The sequence below is a fragment of the Mustela nivalis genome (assembly GCF_964662115.1).
Source record: "Mustela nivalis genome assembly, chromosome: 18".
Taxonomy (NCBI): domain Eukaryota; kingdom Metazoa; phylum Chordata; class Mammalia; order Carnivora; family Mustelidae; genus Mustela; species Mustela nivalis.
Window position 1 is genome coordinate 26,348,288 of NC_139037.1, and position 13,355 is coordinate 26,361,642.

Below are 13,355 nucleotides of genomic sequence, written 5' to 3' on the forward strand. Positions count from 1 at the left end.
AGTGGTGGGAACTTCACAGAAGGGAAGCGCTTAGCACGGGCACAGAGGAGGGAATGTGCAGATAAATGAGAGAAGCAGGGGCACCTGGGTGGCTCAGAGGGTTAAGCCTCTGCCTTCAGCTCAGGTCATGATCTCAGGGTCCTGGGATGGAGCCCCGCATCAGGCTCTCTGCTCAGCAGGAAACCTGCTTCCCCTCTCTCTCTGCCTGCTGCTCTGCCTACTTGTGATCTCTGTCTGTGTCAAATAAATAAATAAAACCTTTAAAAAAAAAAATGAGAGAAGCAGTGCAGAACTCTGGTGGGGGACACGGTTCTGATGTGACAGGGAGACCGTAATGTCCGTGAGGACAGGGACACATCTGCCACCGTGTGTGTCCCTAGTGTCTGCACACTGTGGGGCCTTCCGTGAGGCTTGACCAAGACAGAGGGGACGGGACAAAGGACAAGGACAAGGAGCCTGAATCCGGGGAGAAGCACTGGAGTGCAGAGCCCACCTCTCCACCTCTCTTTGGAGGCAACACAGACCAGGGACATTTTTGAGGTGGTTTCCTTGCCAGGGGTTAACTGGTTCATTCCTCCTCAGGTCTCCCAGCTATGAAATGGGTTCCTAGGGACCTTCCAGATGGGATGTCCTGAGACTATGAGTCTAGGACTATGCTAAGGGCCTCAAGAGACCTTTACGGTGTTGTGCAGGCTCTAGAGCTCAGAGGTCGGGCTGGGAAATCAGGAATGCTCCCTGGAGGAGGCAGTGGTGAGGCAGAGTTCTACAGAGGGCAACGGAGGAGAGGGTGGCCAGAGGAAGGGCAAGGTCCTGGGTGGGAAAACAGGCCAGATGCAGGCCTAGTAGGACCAGGGAGTTAAGGGGGAATTGGACCAGAGTGGGAGACAGAGGTTGAGTGACTGCTTGTCTCAACACCTCTGACTCAAGCTGACCAGACATACTGCCCATGCAGCGGCCACCCTTGCTGCCCCAGGACCGAGACCACAGCCATGGGGAGTTCCTTAAGGACTAGAGAAGATCAATATTTCCCCCACCATTGCTTGAAGGGGGTCCGCCAGCCAGATTCTGGGTACCTCGCCCTGAAAGAGAGGGAGGAATTTCTTCTGCCCTACCTCTGGCTCTGTTGTGGGCTGGGGCAGCATCAGCGATGCTGTTGTCACAACCCCAAGAACTTAGCCCTAAGCCCTGGAACTGCACATGACAGTAATCCCTGAGGTGGAGCCCATGTCAGCTGAGGCTCCAGGAGGAGAAGGACTTGCTGGGAGCATCCCAGTGAAGATCTAGTATTTTGTCCACAGAAATCTGTCCTCTGACAGCTGAAGCTAGACTTGTCTTATCCTACCTATGGTGGCTAAGATGTGAAGGTCCCAGATGTTATTTGCAGCCCCCAATCCCAAAATACATCCCACTGCCCTGTCCCAAGGGCCTGATGGGCTCACTGATGGGTCAGCCTTCCCTCACAGGTCGTCAGTCTGCTTGAGTCCATGGGTTAGTAAAACAGGAGTATCCTTACCATGGGCTTTCCGTCCCCTCCCATGGTCAATGGGAAACACTTGTTCAGCAGGCCGCCTGCATGTGTCTTGAACCAATCCCGTTGTCACCATCCACATGGCCAACCATCTCCATCTCCCTGCTGGACCCCAGCCCCACACTCATCTCCTAGCCCCCAGCCTTGCCACTCCAATCCACCATCCTCTCTAAAGCCCCGAGGTCTTTCCAAAACGCAAATCTGAACAAGGCTCTCCCCTTCCTCAAAAATCCTTCCATACTTCCTCATCGCCCTTAGGACGAAGTCCAGATTCTCATTGACCATTCCAGCCTCTACTTCTGCCTCCAGACCCACCACTTATCTCCTTTCTTTGTTCTAGCCACATGGACCTTCTTTCAGTTCCTTGAAAATGCCAGGCTCTTTGTATAGTTCTTCCCCCTGTCTGGAACTCTCTCTCCTGCCCCCCCACAGCCCACTTCCTTCCACTCCTACCCTTCTCAGATCACAGCTTAAACCTTCACTTCCTTCCTTCAGCCCTCACCTTCCTCTGTGAAGGTCCCTGGCTTCCCTCTCCTGCTCTCCTCACATTACACTGCGATCACTGGTTTGTTTGAGGGGTCTTACATGGAAGACCGTGAACTCCTTGAAAACAGGATTTCTTCTGTGTTCCAACTTGCGGCTCTAGGACTTAGCACCCAGTAGGTCCTCAATAAATTATGTTTATTGAATGGGTAAGTGGTGGATGGTTGGATGGATGGATGGGTGGGTGAATGAATGAGTGGATGATGGATGAAGGATGGGTAAATGGATGGATGGATGGATGGATGGACGGACGGATGGATGGATGGACACATGGATGGATGGATGAATATGCAGATGAATGAATGGATGGATGGATGGACATTTACTAATTTCTGAACTACAGCTTGGGCACAGCTTACATTCTAACCCAGGGCCTCCTTCGCTCCAGAACAAATTATTTTTTGTCAAGTGTGTCTCACCAGTGTCTCAGTATCATGAGACACACCTGAATTCTCCTGTCATGAATGAGGCAGAAGAGTCCAACCCAGGCACTCATTGACTCTTGCCCCATCTAGTTTACAACCTCCTTGTGGGTTGTGGCCATTTCTTGACTTCCGTCAAACCCGGGTTTCTTTGACTGTGGCTTTGCTCTCATTCCTTCTTCATCCCAGGAGGTTCTCCTTCTCTTAGTTTCATGCCCACCTCCTAGCTCTTTGTGTTCTCCCTTCCCATGGCGCCCTCCCTCTGCTGACCACATGAGCTAGGGTCTCTACTTCTGTAAAACCCTCTTTGACCCACTCCCTCAACACGCTGTCCTTCTATTTCTCCTTTTGTTCATGACCAAACTTCTCCAGTGTGTGGTCTGCACCTCCCACTACCATTTCCTCTCTGTTCGTGGGTGATTTAATTCTTAGCACTATGGCCCTCACATTCTGGGGAAGCCACTTTGTCGGTGCCTCTCAGCCACGCATGGCCACTCTCTGAACTTCCCATCCCCTCACAAAGGGCAGTAAGGGACAGTGGTTACCCACAGATGCTCTGAAAGCATTCTCCACAGCCCTGGGTCCCAGTCCCTCTTCGACGGGTTCCTTACTGTGTGACCACGAACAACTCTACGATCCTCACTGTCCTCATCGGAAAAATGGGCTTGTTGATAGATGCTCCCCTATGACATTGCTGGGAAAATTAACTGAGATGATACGGGAAAACTTCCTGGTCTCCAGCTGGTTTGATGATCTCCTTGTCATCACTAGAAACCTTTTCTCTTTGTCACATTCCTCCCCATTGGGATTTGGGAGAGGGTTCTTCCCTGAGCCTTCTGTGGGTTCCTTTTCTTGGTAACATTTCCAAGCTCTCACCCCGGAGTTGGGCAGGGTTCTCAGCAATTACCCCTATTAGTTTACTTTGTTCTCACAATAACCCAAGGAGATAAGAATTATTATTGTCTACATTTTACAGATGAGGAAACTGGGGACCAACCACAGTGGTTAAGAAACTGGTCCGAGGGTCCACAAGGCTGGCAAGTGGCTGAAGCGTGCGTGGGTCTCTGTCCTAGGGTTTGTTTTTGTCTCAAGCAACCCTCTCTCCCTCCTTTGACCTTGAGGTCAATGCTTCCTAAATCTCTCTCTCCAGCCCCTTTGGACCTCGCCCCATCCTCTGGCCTCCTTTTGAGCCTAGCCATTCCGGACTGTGGGCTCTTAAGAAGCAGAAATCTGTCCTTTTGTGGTTCACAGTTCAAGAAAAGAAAGGCAGCACCAAGTTCCTCTCAACCAACTCCTCCCCCCCTTTTTTTTCCGTTCAGGCTGGCGTCATTCTCCACCTCCCATCTGCCCCTCTGGTCTGAAATTGTACCCTTGACTCATCTCTCACCTTCAGGCCCCATGGTGCATCAGGCAGAGACCCTGCCCAGCAATGTCTTCAGGGGGCACTCAGCGTCTTGACCCCCTCCTCATTCCCACTGTCTGGGAACCAGAATCCTTCCCACCTAGACAGTACTGACAACTTCCAGACCTATTTCCTCTTCTCTGGTCCTCCTGCATGCCTACCTTGGATGGGTCTTTCTCAAGGGCTGTTCTGACTACGTACAGCCTAAAAGAACTATCAGTGGTTCTCTAGTCCCTGAACCCTCCACTCAAAACCCTTCTGGCCAGTCTTAAAGCCCTATCATCCCTCCAGATCAGTCTCACCTTGAGGATCATGGTGCTCAGCTTCTGGGAACGTTGAAGGTTGCCCTTACTGGGCAGCTTGGTTTGCTATGTCCTCCTCTTTTCCGGATCACCCACCTCCCTGAGCCAAATTATACCCACTTCTCATATAGGACATGCCATCAAAGGTCAAACAGGGGGGTCCCCGGGGAAGGGAGGAGTTAGGAGCTATGACTCTTGGTCGGGTAACCCGGGTTTGAATTCAGCTCTGCCATCAATCAGTTGTGTGATGTGGCGCAAGTGACTTCTCTCCGAGCCTCAGTCTCCCCACCTGCAAAATGGAAATAATAACAGTAAAGTAGGTGAGCAGGTTTTGGTTCACATCCACCGCCTTCAGGCATATATCTGGCAAATAGTACCGTGTTCCCAACTTTAAATATCATCTATATGCCAAAGACTCCTGACTTTTTCTTGCAAGCTCCAGACTTGTATGTCAGCTGCCTCCTGAACAAGACGAGCCAGCGTCTCAGAACCCCCAAGTCCAAAGCCGACTTCCCGATTCCCATCCGCCCCCACACATGCTCCCCCCACCCCCCGCCCCCTTTCTTCCCCAACCCTTCCTTCCCCGTTACTTGGACCAGAAACCTGGGCACCATCCTGACGCCTCTTTCTCTCGCCCCACTCCTTGCCACCATCTGTCAGCCCCTCTCCTGGCTCCACTTCAGAATCCCTCTGGAGCCCACCATTCCGCCCCTGAATCCCGACGTCGGCTCCTGGCGGAGTCCCTGCCTCCATCCTTGCGGGATATGCTCTATTCTCAGCACAGTCACCAGGGGAACGTGAACCTCCTGCGCTCACGCCCCGCCCGACTCTGCCCTACACCCTGGAGGAAAGGCCAAAGACCCTGGAGCAGCCTCGAGGCCCTGCCTGGCTTAGGGTGCTGTGGCCTCGGGGAGCCTCCACGGTGCCCGACGTCCTTCCTGAGGACGCTCCACAGACCGTTCTTTTGGCCTGGAATATTCTTTCCCCAGATACATGCATGACTCACTCCTTCACCTCCTTCCTTCTCTGCTTAAATGTCACCTTTCAGGGAAGCCTACCCTGCTTGAAAATGCAGCCCACCTCACCTCTTCCTTGGCTCTATTTTCTTTTTTTGCAGCAGTCCTCCCCAGCCCCTAATAACGACACCGTTGACATGCTTCTTCCACCCACGGCTTGTTGCCCGTCTCCCCCTGACACCCCCACTGGAACGTTAAGTGCCACGGAACCAAGGCCCTGTCTCTCTTGTGCTTCATATCATCGTGGTACATGGGAGGTCCCCCGTATACAGGAGTTGATTTCAGTGACTGGACGGCTAAAAGGCTGGTATTGTTCTCGAAGCCAAGTCCGTGAACACTTCTCATGGAGTCTCCCTCTTACCCGTGGGCTTGTCTCATCTCTCTTCCTCTCTCATGTCTGGGGCTCAGCTCCTCCTCCTGGGACCCTGCCTCAGCCCTGTAAATCAATTACTTTCACTCACTGCTAAAGTCCAACTCTCTCTTTCCAAGGAGCCTTTGCCCCTGGATCCAAGTATCTCACCGGCAGGTCTTTGGTTTCCAGACGGCACTGGGACAGTCCAGAGTTGAACCGCCAAGGGCCAGTTCAAGACTCACCCCTCATGGTGCCAGGATGGACCCTTTCTTTAGATATGAGAGGTCTGCTGCAACCTGTTCTAAACCTGGCAGCCTGCCTGGAGGCGGGGTGGGCAGAGGAACTTCCTGACACAAGGGAACTTCTCTTCTCCCAAGGAAGGTATGTTCGACGCCAGGGTCAGCACCAAGAGCCCAGCATCCTGGAAGCACGCACGTCTAGAAAGGCGCCTTTTCTAAGGAGCCTGATGGATCTGGGTCCTTCAAGAGGCTGAAGCTCTCCCCGCTTTGTCGTCCAGTCCCACAGCAAATAAGCCAGCCCAGGGCTGGGCCAGTTGAGCATTCGGCCATTTGTGACATGACATAGTCCTACCTGGCTTGTGGCTCACTTGCGGGGAGCCCAGGGTGTGGAAGGGTGTGGCCACTTCTGAGCAAGGTCCAGACCTGGGAAGCAAGTGCCTCTGGAGGCAAATGACTTCCTGCTCTCTTTCTAGAAAGAAGCAGGTGCCTTGGCAGCCCTCTGGGCCCTGGCCAGAACAGGCCAGGGCTTGTCCTTCCGCAGGCATGGGCTTTCTCCTCAAGCCCACGTGGCTTAATACAGGTTGCTCCCTTCTTCCTACTCTGCCTGGGCTTCGTACAGCAATCGGGACTCATTCCTTTTTTCTTCCCCAGTGAAATGAAAACTACTTAATCTGGCTCCAAAAATAATGGTGTTTTTATTGGCATCAGGTTGACTCTAGAGAATTCTTGGGGACCTGTTCTTTCTATCGATTCCCATCTACTCCTTGAAGTCCTTCTCACTTTCCTACCCTCCCCACTGCCCACCAGGGACTCCTTATTCTGGGCCCCGCAGTGGGCTGCAGGCTGGAAAGCACGGGGACAGGCTCTCTCCATTGACTGAGGTTGGGTTCATTACGGACACACTCCTGCGGGAGGTGGGGAAGAACAGAGGAATGAAGTCAGAGAAGGAAGTGAAGCCCAGCAAAGGTGTGACCTCTGGTTAGTCCCTGGGGGGTGGCTTCCTCCTGCTCTCACAGGGGCTCTAGAGCTCCAGTTAGAGGGGCACTGAGGTGGCTCATGCGTCTGACTTTTTTTTTTTTTTTAAGATTTTATTCATTTGTCAGAGAGAGAGAGAGAGCACAAGTAAGGGGAGTCACAGGAAGAGAGAGAAGCAGGCTGCTCCCCAACCAAGGAGCCTAATGCAGGACTTGATCCCATGACCTTGGTGCATACCATAACCTGAGCTGAAGGCAGATGCTTAACAGACGGAGCCACCCAGGTGCCCCCTAGCATCTGACTCTTGATCTTGACTTGGGTCTTGATCTCAGTGTTGTAAATTCAGGCACTGCACTGGGTTCCATGCTCCGGGTGGGCATGTGGGTGGCATCCTGGGATTAAGCAATGTGTCAAGCTCCCGGCTCAGCAGGGCATCTGCTTCTCCCTCTGCTCCCCACCCTGCCTGCCCCTCCTGCACTCTTTCTCAAGTAAATAAATAAAATCTTTAAAAAAAAAAAAAAGTGTCGGTTCTAAAAGCAGCTGAAGGGAGTGGGCTCTGGGTGGGCCACTCGAATGCACCCAGCACTGGGTTAAAGGGTAAATATTACCCTCCCTGAGGCCCACGTGCCTCTCCTAATCCATCCCTCCACAGACTGAAAGACACAGAATTGGGCAGACGTTAATCCCAAGCATTTCTTTATCTTACTAACGCACGTGCGCGTGAGCGTATGTGTCCTTAAACAATGTACGGCATTGTTTGTGCATTCTTAAGCTTCATATTAATATTATTAATATTATCATAGAGCATCTTATTTGCCCGTTTTGCAATGTTGAACTTAAGAGTCATGTGTGTCTGGAGGAGTCAGCGTATTTCTTTCTGGTCACCATTTATGCGATCCCGTTCAATGACTATACCATACTACAGTTTACTAAAAAAAAAAAAAAAAAAAAAGTGGGATCTCCAGTGTGGGATTGCCTGATGTCTTAGTCACTTACTAGCTCTGTGACAGTGGGTAAATTCCCCAGTCCCCCAGAGCCTTGGCACTTCTTTGTGGAAAATGGGACTCCTATGACTAGAACCTATCTTAGAGCTGGGGCAGAAAATTCATGCAAAGGCTCCCGGTGGTATGTGATAGGGACAGTGACCTGCACGAGGGGAAGGCTAGTGTCTTATTCATCTCTGGCGATAATGGAGTGACTGATTCCTCCCTCTCCCCCTCCTTCCCCGTAGGGACCTACTCCTTCTGCCCTTGATACCTTGGGAAAAGGAGCGTGGTCTACCTAGCTGCACCCCAGACCTCACGTGGATGGGACCATGATCATGGTCATGACTATATGGAAAAACTGGGAAATGGGCTGCATAGGTACAGATGAGGCCCTGGGGGTGGGGAGGAGGAGGGGAGACCCAGGAAGATGTCCAGGGGGCAGAAGCTCCCACACTCAGAGACCCCGGAGACCCCAGGGCCATAGATTCCCGGTCTGCCTGCTCAGTCCTCTAGAGAATCTGGGGGACCATCAGGGCCATGACTCAGGCCAGGCTTCCCACGGGTCTTGGCTGGGCCTGGGGAGCAATTTCATGACCAGGATATGAGGGCGGAGGGTCAGAGGGGTTCAAGGGTGACTTGGATGCACCTTCACAGAGGACCCCTTTCAGTCTCTGAGACCCCTTTGAGGCAATTCAGTATTTTATGCCAGGAAGTGCCTTAAAATGCAGCACACACACACACACACACACAGGCACGCCACAGATCGATGGCTTTCCATAAATCAGAAAGCCATGTAGTAGGGGCACCGGGTCAGAAAGTGCCCATGGGACCCAGATGGCAGTGGGTGCCGGCCCTTCCTTGCTTTCATGTCTCCTGAGACCACGGTAGTCACTGGAGCACAACGGGGAACAAGACGTACACATCCTCGTCCTCATGGATCTTATAGCAGCTCCATGAAGCCAGCAGGCACGCCCAGGTCGTGTGAGAGTTATCATGGGTGCAGGTGTCCTGAGTACCCACAGCAGAGAGCCTTTGGGAAACCAAGAAGTTAGGGAAGGCCTCGTTGTTCCAGGCAAGGGACTAGCCAGTGCAATGGCTCAGAGGAACAAGAGTGAAGATTGACTCGAAGATGGCAAAGGATGTGCGGCCAAAGGCATTGCTGTGGGGAGTGGGTAGCAAGACCAGGGGAACAGTATCAAGAGAGCCAGAGGGAGCGCCAGCCGAAGTCCTCCAGGAAAACAAATACACTGAACACACCCTGGGTCCCTGTGAGTGTGCAAAAGCAGCCCACTCCTGTGCCAACAGGTCCAGGTTACCCTGGTCGGACTGCTGGGCTTACGAGGTGCACAAAGGACTGGTTGATCCATATCCGTTGGCCAACAGCGGGCACTCAGTTATGTTCATACTCTCCCCTTTTACTTCCGAATCTGCTGAAGCGATCACCGGCCTATCTGAGCCAGGCGAACTCCTAAGCACCAGCATATCTCAGAGAAACTACGAAGTCCTTCTTTCTACCGCTACTGGGAGAGAATTCCAGATAAGCCTAGACAGCTGGCCGGCCACCATTGACCATCCCTTGGGCAAAGAGAGAGAAGGGAGCGTGGCGAGCTAAATCACTGACAATCTGCTTATTCCCCATTAAGGGAATGTTTTCAAGCCTTTAACACCATCACGAGGTGACTGACAAGTCATTCCTACTCAGCAAGTAATGACCTACTTCTTTTTCTCGATTGCTGTATCCATCAGGATGGGCTAGTTTGTGTTGCAATAACCAATGATCTCGAACTTTCCCTAGGCTTAAAACCACAAAGGTTTGTTTCTTCCACAGAGGTCAGGGGAAGCTTTTCATCACTCTGAGACCCAAGGTAATGAAGTGGTCGCTTTCATTACCCAACGTAATGAAGCTGGAGAGGTCGAGCCAGAAGGATTAAAAGTTCTGGAGAGTCTCTCAGCAATTCAATGTTTGAGTCTAGCGATACGCATGACTTCCCTTCCCAGCTCACTGGCCAAAACGGGTCATGTGGGCCCATGCACCCCAAGGAGGCAGGAAGAACAGCCTCCCCTGTGCCCAGCGGGTAGCCAGCCAGAAATATGCAGGGAGAGGGACAATCCCAGGCCCACAGACTTGAAACTCACTAACTTCTCTTTCTTTCCAAGTGTGAGATCAGAGGTCCTGCTAGTCTGGTATCAGTTCATTGGGATTCATGAATTTTGACCTCGTCAAGTTCAAAAACAATTTGTAGGAGAAAAGCTACCTCAACTTGAAAGGCATCTATATAGTTTAGGGAAAAAATATGCAAATTACAAATTACTCTTATCTGCTTAATGGCACCATAACATTTCTTCACCCTACTCTCCTGAAAACCAAGAAGACTACTTTTCTTTGTAGGTATCTTATAACTCCACAGTCTTGCTTGGGTCTCCAATAACAAAAATGAATAGAAATAGGATGTTTCAAACCCTTCGGAAACACCTATTACGTGATCATAAGTTCTTTTTACCGACAGCTCACTATGGGCAATGGAGAAAACTGAGCCCAGAGAGGTTAAGCAACTTGCCCAAAATCACACAGCCAGAAATCTCCATGCTATATTCTGCTCCTGTATCGGTAAAACAAACAAACAAAACAAAACAAACAAGCAAAAATTCAAGATGCTCATTGCAAATAATTCTACTCCATCCTTTGGGGGCAAGAAATCCCTTGAATTTAAGAAAGGCATATCTCTTCCACCAGTTTGGGAAGATTAAGATCGCCCATGGGTCCAACTGATGAGGTAGCAGGAGGCTGGCTGAGGACAGAGCAAAAGCTGGCACCTTGCACCTCCTCTCCACCTGCTCCCCTCCATATGTGTAGCATTCCTCAGGCACCCCTGACTGCCATAGAACGATAAATAGCTAACTTGCAGGGATCACAATCCTGCAGAACAGGAATCTCCCTTGCTCTACAGATGTCCTAGAGATCTAAACAGGGAGGTTACCTTATCAATAGCACAAACTTCCAGAGGCAAATAACTCTCAGTTCCTGAAGCCCTAATGTCTCCCTCCCCACCATAAACTGGAGGAGACTGAGGTAGAAGGGAATATAAATGATAGCAGGATCATAATACCCCACCAAGAATCTCCCAACTATCTTGATGTTAGTGCCTGACCTAAAGACGACATTGATCAAGCCATAAGGGCACCTTGTAAGCCCTCCTTAACATGTGAAAACTCTGTTGAAACCTCCCATCCCTTCACCATCTCCCCAACTGCAAGGTATATAACATGCCGACCCTCACAACCCGGGGCAGCCGCTCTTCCTGCCCACGGGTCCTGTCCCCGTGCTTTAATAAACCACCATTTTGCACCAAAGATGTCTCAAGAATTCTTGGTCATCGGCTCCGGACCTCAGCCCACCGAACCTCACCTAGGTTCTAGAACTTCATCACAAGCACTGAAGTTGCAGTGAGTTTGAGAAAGTCAGCCTGGCACTAGATCTCTTCTTAAATCCCAATAGTTGCAACATTCTTTCTCCGGGAAAGCATATGACTAAGCAGAATTGAATGGGACACGAGTGGTGGTCCCCTTAGGTCCTGCACACATAGATAGAAACAACAGGGCACACATGCATGGCACAAACACACACACACACACACACACACACACACACACACACACACACACACACACGAGCAGTTACCAGGCCCCATTATTCAGCCTCACCCTGGAAATTCCCGGCCATTCATTTCTTTGTTTTTCTGCCTGGCCTCACCCATTCGGGGAATGTACAGAGGGCACAGGGGAGGGAAGGGGACTTGTGGTAAAGAAAGGGCAGAGGGTGAGGAGTCTGTAGGTAGCTACTGCCCACAGGACCCTGCAAGCCTTGTGGGGGATGGAGTGGGTGGGCCTGATGCAGGGGTGGCAGGGGTGGAGGGGGTGTGCTACATGACAAATCCCTAATTTGGAGGACAGTCCCAGGCAAAGGGGGGTAGGCTGTAGAGGAAAGGGGGTGGGGGCAGGGACAGCAGCCTCAAGGTGCAGACCTCAGCCCTCCCACCCCTGGAGTCTGGGTACAATAGCTCTGAAGTGGGATCGGGTATCTATACTTTTAAGAATCTGTGGCTTGGGGTGTCTGGGTAGCTTAGTGGGTTAAGCCTCTGCCTTCTGTTCAGGTCATAATCTCAGGATCCTGGGATGGAGCCCCGAGCCCCACTTTGGGCTCTCTGCTCGGCAGTGAGCCTGCTTCCCCCCTCTCTCTGCCTGCCTCTCTGCCTACTTGTGATCTCTCTCTCTGTCAAATAGATAAATAAAATCTTAAAAAAAAAAAAAATCTGTGGCTCATAACTTCAGCCACAGCGGCTAAGATTCAAGTGCTGCAGGGTGCGGTGGATGCGGGGGCTCAGTCATCAGTTGTTAGGTGTCTGACTCTTGATTTTTGGCTCAGGTCATGATCTCAGGGTCCTGGGATGGAGCCTGGGGCTCCCTGCTCAGTGGGAAGCCTGCTTCTCCCTCTCTCCCTCCCCTTGCTTGTGTTTCATCTTTCTCTGTCAAATAAATAAGTAAAGTCTTAAAAAAAAAAATCCAAGTGTTGGAGAAAGACTCCAGGTCACATCCTGTCTGCCATCTCTGCTCTGTGACCCTGGGCAAATCACGTGAGCTTTGAGAGCCTTACTTTCTTCACCGCTAAGATGGGGACGTCCTAGGCAAAGAACTTAGCGCACTGCCAGGCACGGGGTAAACGTTAAATAAGCCTTGACTATTATTATCCGCCGATGGTGCTGATGGCTGATGGTAGATCAGAGACCCAACAGCCCAGCTGAATATTTCTGAGTCTTCAGCAAATTCTATGTGAATAAGCATCACCTGGACTGGAGCGTGGCTCCCTGTAAGCAAGAGAACATGGACCGCTCCAGGATCCCTGGGGAACTGCCCTGACCTGAGCCCACATACAGGTTTCTCCCACTTTCCATCCTCTTGTAGAGCATGAGGAATACAAACCTTAAGGATGCGATAAAAAAAAATCAACAGAAGAGAGGGGCACCTGGGTGGCTCAGTGGGTTAAAGCCTCTGCCTTCGGCTCAGGTCATGATCCCAGAATCCTGGGATTGAGCCCCACATCGGGCTCCTTGCTCAGCAGGGAGCCTGCTTCTCTCTCTGCTTCTGCCTGCTGCTCTGCCTGCTTGTGTTCTCTCTCTCTCTCTCTCTCTCTCTCTCTCTCTCTCTGACCAATAAATAAATAAAAACAAAAATCTTAAATTAAAAAAAAAAATCAACAGAGGAGAGACACATAAGTTCACTGTAAAACCTCTGGTGGTGTTCCAGGGGGATTGGGGAGAAGCTGGAGGCCTGTGACCTCATCTCTGAGCTCCTTGTTGAGGGTGGAAATGGCCAAAAGCAGGAGGAAATGGGTTGGAGGAGGCATGAGGAGAGCTGTGGCTTGCTGCTAAGGAAAATACTAGAATTTACAGCTTACGCAGGGGCAGCAAACTCAGACTCCCACAGGAACCTCAAACCCACATATCTATGGGGTTTGGCAGGTAGTAAAATGAAGGAGGAAGCCAGCAGAGTAGAAGCAAAGTCATGTGCCCGTCATGATCTGTTTTCCCTTGCC